The following is an 8,053-nucleotide window of genomic DNA, read 5'->3' as shown; positions in this document are numbered from 1 at the left end:
ACGTAATACAAAACAACAACACCTCTCTTATCGCAATAATAGAAAACTAACAAAGTCAATCGAAAGCAAGTCCCTTGTCCTCGTGGCACTTGCGCTCCGGGTCAGCGGGCGCGTATAACTGCCGTGGGTCCAGAAGCTTTTGTGAAGCGCTGAACCAATTATGTCAAAACGGGTTCGTTGCTCGAAGCTTCAGTTACAGTGACCTCTCCTGGCGAAGCGCCAGGCTGCAGTCAAATTAGGCGGGCTAGTTGGTGGACAGGAGGCTTTTAATTACGCACATACGCACCCGCACACACACAGACTGATTGTTATGTTCAATTGACAAATAAAGATCAATGAGAGAGATGAGAGGATTAATGTGTGTATGTGTGTTATTGAGGAGAGTGCTGGCTAAATATGACATAGGTTTAGGTGCTAAGGCTTGTGTAACTATGGCAGAGGGTGATTATGTAGGATGAGGGACAGTCAAAGATTTTTATTGAGATACGTTATTTTTTCAACAGTTTCTGGATTGAGTCGGTTTCTTTTTTTGCTCACAACTTCTCCACATTTTGAAAACGCTCGCTCCCAAGGAACCGCGAACCAGTCAGGTGATTCATTGTGTCAAAGAAGCAGTTGCTGCATCGGACGTCATATGTCACGTGTCTTGTTTTTTTTGTGTGTTGTTGTTGTTGTTGTTGTTGTTGTTTTCTCGCGTCAAAGTAAGCTTCTAAGCTGTGGTTCTATGGAATTGTAGTTCAGGGTTTGAAGCACGCATCGAAGCTTCAGTGTGGCGCTGCCATTACTACATAAAACCGGTATTTATCAAGTAAAACCTGAGTCGCATTTTGTCGTCACGAGTACAAAAACGCTTTCCTCCGGATTAGATCCCTGCAGACTCACAGGGCCTTCCACAGTCCCTGGTTTTGGCCAGGCGTGTTTTGTCAGCACCGCCAGTCAGCACGGCATGTCCGTGGAGGAGCCCTCTGCCTCTGAGCTGTACAACTCATACTTACCTGGCAGGGGAGATACCATGATCAAGAAGGTGGTTCACCCAGGGCGAGGCTCAGCCTTTGCACTCCGGCTGTGCTGACCCCTGCGAATTCCCCAAATGTGGGAATCTCGACTGCATAATTTCTGGTAGTGGGGGACTGCGTTCGCGCTCTCCCCTGACAAGCGTGTCAAAGGGAAACTAGGGGCAAAAGCTGCCCGGCTTTAGTGGGTTCAGTGGTGCGGAGACCACGCCCACTTAGGAGACGGCCGGATTTCAGTGGTGGAGTTGGCCTTATTCTGACCTAGGAAGTCTTTGGCCCAGGCAGCAAATTCACTTTGTTGACGCTGTGTTTTCAAATTCAAGTCTCACACTTTGTGTTCTTGTGGAGCCTTTCGGCCCGAGCATTTCAAAGCACTTAGTAGAGCACTCAGTGAACTGAGAGCCACTAAACACGTCATCCACCGCGGGACCCGTGAGTGAGGGTGCCGGGGCGGAGCGTGACCTGCTGGCCTCCGACCCCTGGTCGGTATCGCTTCTCGGCCTTTTGGCTAAGATCAAGTGTAGTATCGTTTCGGTTAAGATCAGGAGTTTCGTATACCTAAACTATGCGGTGTATGGAGCCTGCAAAGGTTTAGTGTAGCATCTTCTTTAAAAAATGGTTGTTAAACAGCCGCCTCAGACAGCTTTTTTTGCTGGTCTGCGTAATTCGTTAAGATTTGTTTTCAAGGACAGAGAGAGACAATTTGGAAATCGGGAATGGTTCGTCCGAACTGTCATTGTTGCGGGTTTGAAGGTGGATCCTGCTCAAATTTTTTGTTTGCAGTGGAACGCAGCCGACGGGGGATATGATGTCACTTTGAACAGCCAGCTGCAGTATGACCAGGTCCAAGCAACATTTGAGGAAAAGGCAGAGTTGGAACCTTTCTCTCGTTTCAGAGTGGTGCCTCTCTGCCAGAGGAATCTCAAAATAGTGACTGTCCAGGTGTACAACCCGTACGTCGGAGATGAGGCAGTGGCTGAGTTTCTCAGGAGGTATGGGCAGGTGGACACGCAGACAAAATACCTGCGGGACAGTTTCGGGATCTGGACAGGTCGGAGGCAGTTCAGGGTGCTTCTGGGGGAGGATCCGGATAGTGCTGATGGATTAAGGCACCCCCCTGCGTACTTCTCAATCGGGGCGGACAGGGGTTTTCTTTTTTACTCTGGGCAGCCAGTTTTTTGCAGACAATGTCGCAGTTTTGGACACTTGGCGACTGGCTGCTGCCTCCTGTGAAGCACAGCGGACCTGTCATGGGTGTGGGGGAGGGGGGCGGCACCATGTCTAAGAGTGTTGCCCAATATGGTGCACGCTCCTGCGTCGGGACTGCCCCTCTTTTGCCCGCACGTATGCTGCAGTGGCAGGAGGTTCAGAGACGCACAAACTGAGACCACTGGAAGAGGTTCTTCAGGAGGTGTGCGAGGCAAAGCGGGGCCTTGGGACGGGGGCTGCTGTCCTAGCTGCGGAGGTGGCCGTAGCCTCACCTGTAAAGGAGGGGCTCATGACAGAGGGAGATGTTCCAGGCAGGAGGGATGCAGAAGGTGGGGCAGACTCCTCAGATGTGGGAGTTGATCGTGAAGGTGTGAGCCTCGGGGACAGCTTGCCACTGGTGGGATCCTGGGCGGATTGTGCGGTGAGTTCGGAGGAGGGGGACATAGCGGAGACGGTGGTGGCAGCGGCTGGAGGCGTGAGGAGGCCGAGGGACTCTTCGGGAGAGGACTTGACGGAGTCTTCGGCAGAAGTGGTTCCTGCTGAATCACAGGTGAAAGGAAGAAGGAGGAGGAAAAAACAGCGAGAGGGTACTGTCCAGACGATGGACCGTGCTTGTGATGAAGAGAGACCTTCAACTTCGTCTGGGCATTCAGGTGTACTGGATGTGGACTCGGGGCAGGAGGATTCTGGCAGTGGGTCAGATGTTAGGGAGGGGGTACCTGCCCCCCCTGGGAGGTATCAAGGGAGGGGCAGGGTCGCGGAAGGGGAGGGCGGAGCCTCCGTTGATACCCTAGCCAGTGTGAGGGCTGATGAGACAGTTGAGGGGGCTGGGTCGGGGGAAAGGGGGCCCTTGTCACCTCTGAGCCCGCCGCGCTCTGTCTTTGAGGCCAAATCCCCCAGTAGTGTGGCCTACCTCTATGAGTGTGAGGGTTATGGATCAGAGGGTTCAGTAGGGAGTGGGATAGAGGGACCACTGGGAGAGATAGAAAGGGCCTGAAAGGGACCTTCACTGTTTTAACAGTAAATGTGAGGGGGATGAGAGATGAGGGGAAAAGGGGGGGGATTTTTCTTTATTTGGGTCAGGTCTCTTTCCAGGTTTGTTTTTTGCAGGAGGTTCATTTGAAGGATGGGGCGGATGTACAGGTCTTCTCGGATGGGTGGAAAAAAGGGGAGTCTCGGTGGGGGGTGGGTGGAGTACACTCTTTCGGGGGTGGGTATTTTGTTCGGGGATAGGGATTTTCATGTGTCAGGGAGTTTTTCTGTGGTACAGGGCAGGGTACTGGTGGTTGATGTGGACTCTCTTATTTTCGTTTTATCATTGTTTATGCCCCAGCAGAACCACAAGGACGGAGGGATCTTTTTTTGCCGTTGCCTGATGTTTGTGTTACAAATAGGGTTTTGGTTTTGGGAGGGGATTTCAACGTGTCCTTTGTAGGTGGCGGGGATTTTAGTTTGCCTTATCTGGGGGAGGTAGTGCAGGGATTTAGTTTGCAGGATGGTGGACAAGGTTGGGGAGGGATTCACATGGTCAAACTCCAGGGGATCACGCAGTAGAATTGATTTTGTTTTTGTACCGAGCATGGTAGCTATGAAAGGTGTTGCAGTCACCCCTCTGGTTCACAAATCACAGCCAGCTCCAGGTGACCTTTGAGGTGGAGGCACCCCTTTTTGGGAAAGGTTTCTGGAGACTCAACTGTGAAATGCTAAAGGAAAAGGCCTTTCGGGAAAGTTTTTTTTGTTTCATTATGGGGTGTGGGAACAACTTAAACCTTTTTTTGGGGGGGCGCTGTTGAGCGATGGAGAAGTAAGACGTGTTCGCACGATCTTTGTTAACTTTATCCTTATTAAAACACTAAACTTTTGCAAATCCGCTCTTAAGATCCTCGGAGCGACGCAATAAGTTAAACCAAGTGCATCTTAAAGACCAAATGTGAAGGAAATATGTCCAAAAAGGGGAAAACCAGAAAAAACGACCAACAAGAAGCAGCCCGACCAGTCCTCGGACCCAGGTGACATACCTCTACCTGATGACATGAGTGATGAGGCGGACCCACCTACCCGTGCCATACTAGCTGCTATCGCTAACCTGCGAAAAGAAGTCACTCAGAGCAAGAACGATATATGTGCCTCCATTGAAGCACGCTTACTGATTTGCACTGAGCTGAGAGAGGAGCTGGCTACAACTAAAAAGGAGATTCAGTCATCCATTAAAACACTGGAAGCCGCCACGGCTGCACACGAGAAGACAATTAAGGAGCTGGAGAGGTCAGCCTCACTCCACTCCGACGACGTTACTGATCTCCAACGCCAGGTAACGCGACTGACCTCCGAGGTGGGGAAACTGACTGAAAAATGTGAGGATTTAGAAGGCAGATCAAGGAGGCACAACATCAGAATTGTGGGAGTTCCCGAGGGGGTGGAAGGATCCACAACGCGCGACTTCGTAGCTGACCTGCTAAAAGATGTGCTATCTCTGGATGAGAAGCCGCTTATTGACCGAGTGCATCGGACCCTCCGGAGAAGCCCTGGTCCTCGAGGGCCCCCCAGGCCCTTCATCCTGAGGCTACACTATTATCATGTGCTTGAGGACATCCTACGGAAAGCCAGAGTGGCAAAGCAACTTTACTTCAGAGACAAGAGGATTCAGATATTCCCCGACTATCCTCCGGCAGTGGCTCAGCGAAGGGCTCTATTCAACCGCGCCAGGGAGCTATTGCGCAACAAGCCCGGCGTCAGGTATGGTCTACTTTACCCCGCGAGGCTCCTGGTCACACACAACGGCACACAGACATCCTTCACAGACCCGAAAAAAGCCGAAGAATACGCAGAGCAACTCTCTGGTCCAGGCTCACCTACAGCTGCGGTGGACTGATAAATCATGGATCTCAGGAACTGTTTTTCTCTTCCTCGATCTGTGGCTGGCTAGATAGCCTTGGCGGCTAATATTAATACAACAATTGCTACCTGCCAAAGAAGGAAGACAAAGGTGTGGAAGTCGTGGGCCACTACAGTATATCCTTTAAAAACCAGATACTGTATAGTTATTATCCGACAAGACTCTCTCTTTCTCAGTATAAGTGCTATTCTTGTATCCATTTTATTTAGCACTATGATTAGATTCAGCTTTATGTCTAAGAGTGTTGCCCAATATGACCTACTCTTGTCTCCTGTTTCTAATCTAAAACTACAGCTATGTTTGAGCAGCTATATGTTTATTTCTAAGACTCAAGACAAATTTTTGAAACTTCTGAAAACTCTTTGAAATGTTGAAATGTAGAACTGACGTTCAGGTCTGGGGAGTACATTGTATTTTAATCTGTGTCTCCTAAACACGTGACACATGATGATAGATGCGCTTGCATAGATGGGGGTGCGTGCACACATGTATACCCCTGCGCTCGTTCCCTTTCTCATATTTAAATATCTTTATTATTATGTTTCAGAGCTAAACGGACCGATTTTGAAGTTAATAACAGGCCACCAGTAGGTGTGGAAGTAACTTTAGTTATTAGTTGTTAGTTGTTTTTTTTGTTTTGTTTTGGGGTTTTTTCTCGGCTTCCCTAAGAAGGCTCGCGCCATTCACTTTTAATTGGCTAGAGTAGTTATTTCGTTCCTTGTTAATATGTGGGGTAGGTTGACTTGGGGAGGGAGATCTGGGTTGGGGAAAGAAGACCTTACAAAAGTTGATTACCACTACACGGGATACTATAAACGATAGCATGAAAGAAAAAATCTCATTTTCTCCAGCTGGAATGTGCGTGGAGTGAATAATCCAGTCAAAAGAGGGAAGGTTTTGTCCCATCTTAAGGCACTGGCCTCGGATATCATGTTTTTACAAGAGATCCATCTGAATAATAAATCACACGGCAGGCTCGGGCCAAAGTGGATAGGAGAGATCTATCACTCTGCATTTTCTTCTAAAGCAAGAGGCGTGGCAATCTTAATTAGAAAGGGTGTACCCTTTTTTAGAAAAAAAACAATATCTGACAGAGAGGGTCACTATGTTATAGTGATTGGAGAGATTCAGAATATCTCCCTCACCCTAGTAAATATGTATGCACCTAACACAGACAACCCTATATTTTTTCAAAAAGTTTTTGCATTAATACCAGATATGTTCGTTCGTTTTCTTCCGCTTATCCATGTTCGGGTCGCGGGGGCAGCAGCTTCAGCAGGGAGACCCAGACTTCCCTCTCCCCAGCCACTTCTGCCAACTCTCCCAGGGGGACCCCAAGGCGTATCTGTGTGACCAGATATGTCACAGACTAATTTGATAATTGGAGGAGATTTCAACACCGTTTTGGATCCATATCTAGATAGATCCTCCACAAAGAAACCTCCTAGAAATGTTTCAAGTGACTATTCATTTTATTCACCTGTGCATAATTCTTACAGTAGGATAGACTACTTCCTAGTTGATGCTAAACTGGCACCGTTTGTAGTAGATGTTCGGTATCACAGTATTGTGATCTCAGATCATAGCCCACTTTACTTTTCAGTATGTTTAGACCAATTAGACAAACCGCATACCTCTTGGAGACTAAATCCTCATCTGCTTACAGATAAAACGTTTTGTGACTATCTAAAAGATCAAATATCACTATACTTTGAGATGAACGATATTCCAGAGACTTCTCCCTCCACTCTTTGGGAGGCGTTTAAAGCCTATATTAGAGGTAGCATAATTTCATTTGAAGCATCAAGGAGAAAAGAAAACATGTCCAAATTAAAAGACCTGGAAGGACAGATCAAAACACTAGACCAGGAAAATGCTCGATCCCCATCAGAAAAATAACAACATTGAAATATGAATACAATCAAATTATGTCTGTGAAAATAAGTAAAGCATTCCTGTATACCAGACAAAGATTCTTCAAATTTGGGGATAAACCACATAGATTACTAGCTTGTCAGCTCAGAAAAATGGAGAATTATAGGACAATACATAAGGTAAAAGCCTCTGACAACACAATACTCACAAAATCTAAAGATATTAATTAAAGCTGCAAGCAGCGATGGTCGGGCCCTCGCACATGTGCGCACGTCGAAATGTGCGCATGTGGAAATGGCCACACAGTTTCCCCAAAATTCATAATTTTGATAACTGTTACTGGAGGAATTCGTTCAAACATGACCCCTTGTCAAATCAGGCCAAAAGTCAATGGAGTCTTGTTTTTTTGTGAAAAAATCGGCAGCGTCGACTTTGATGCACCGTCACGGCCATGCCCTCTGATAAAAAGTTGTGATTTTGATAACTTTTCATTGTGGACGCCTTGAGAACACACACGGCAAGTTTCAAGCACATCGGATGAAATCCCTAGGAGGAATTCGTTCAAATGCGACCCCTGGAAATGAGGCCAAAATGGGAAAAGGCCAAATCTGAGCAAAACTGGACGCCGTACGCTTCACTGTAGCCCGGGGCACCAAGAGACTTTTTTGTGCGTCTGGGCATGTTACATACTCCCACCGAGTTTCGTGCATGTGGGCGAAACCGTGGCGAGGGGCACGGCCAAAAACGCGTGTAGCCCGGGGCACCAAGAGACTTTTTTGTGCGTCTGGGCATGTTACATACTCCCACCGAGTTTCGTGCATGTGGGCGAAACCGTGGCGAGGGGCACGGCCAAAAACGCGCACCTAGGTGGCGCTGTGGAGGCGTATGCGCGCGTGCATGTGTGAGACCTCCAAAATACGTAATTTTACACCTGACATTGGGGGGGTAGGCAAATTTTCGTGAGTTTTGGGGGGGATATGGGCTGTGGAAAATGCCATTTACTCTTCAACGTCGTTCAGCGTTCGAAATACAATAGGGCCTCGCTGTGCTCGGAGGGCCT

The 8,053-nt window shown here is 48.1% G+C and overlaps 1 non-coding gene and 1 pseudogene across 1 annotated transcript; both read left to right on the top strand.

Moving 5' to 3' along the window:
- Positions 1–987: 987 nt before the first annotated feature.
- On the top strand, positions 988–1,151 carry LOC113748361 (U1 spliceosomal RNA). The gene has a single exon (XR_003464297.1). It is a non-coding gene; the product is annotated as a U1 spliceosomal RNA (small nuclear RNA).
- A 350-nt stretch (positions 1,152–1,501) lies between these two features.
- On the top strand, positions 1,502–1,576 carry LOC113748357 (uncharacterized; annotated as a pseudogene).
- The last annotated feature ends 6,477 nt before the right edge of the window (positions 1,577–8,053 follow it).

This window comes from Larimichthys crocea, chromosome XIX (assembly GCF_000972845.2).
Source record: "Larimichthys crocea isolate SSNF chromosome XIX, L_crocea_2.0, whole genome shotgun sequence".
Taxonomy (NCBI): Eukaryota; Metazoa; Chordata; class Actinopteri; family Sciaenidae; genus Larimichthys; species Larimichthys crocea.
This window is presented reverse-complemented; position numbering and strand designations above follow the sequence as displayed.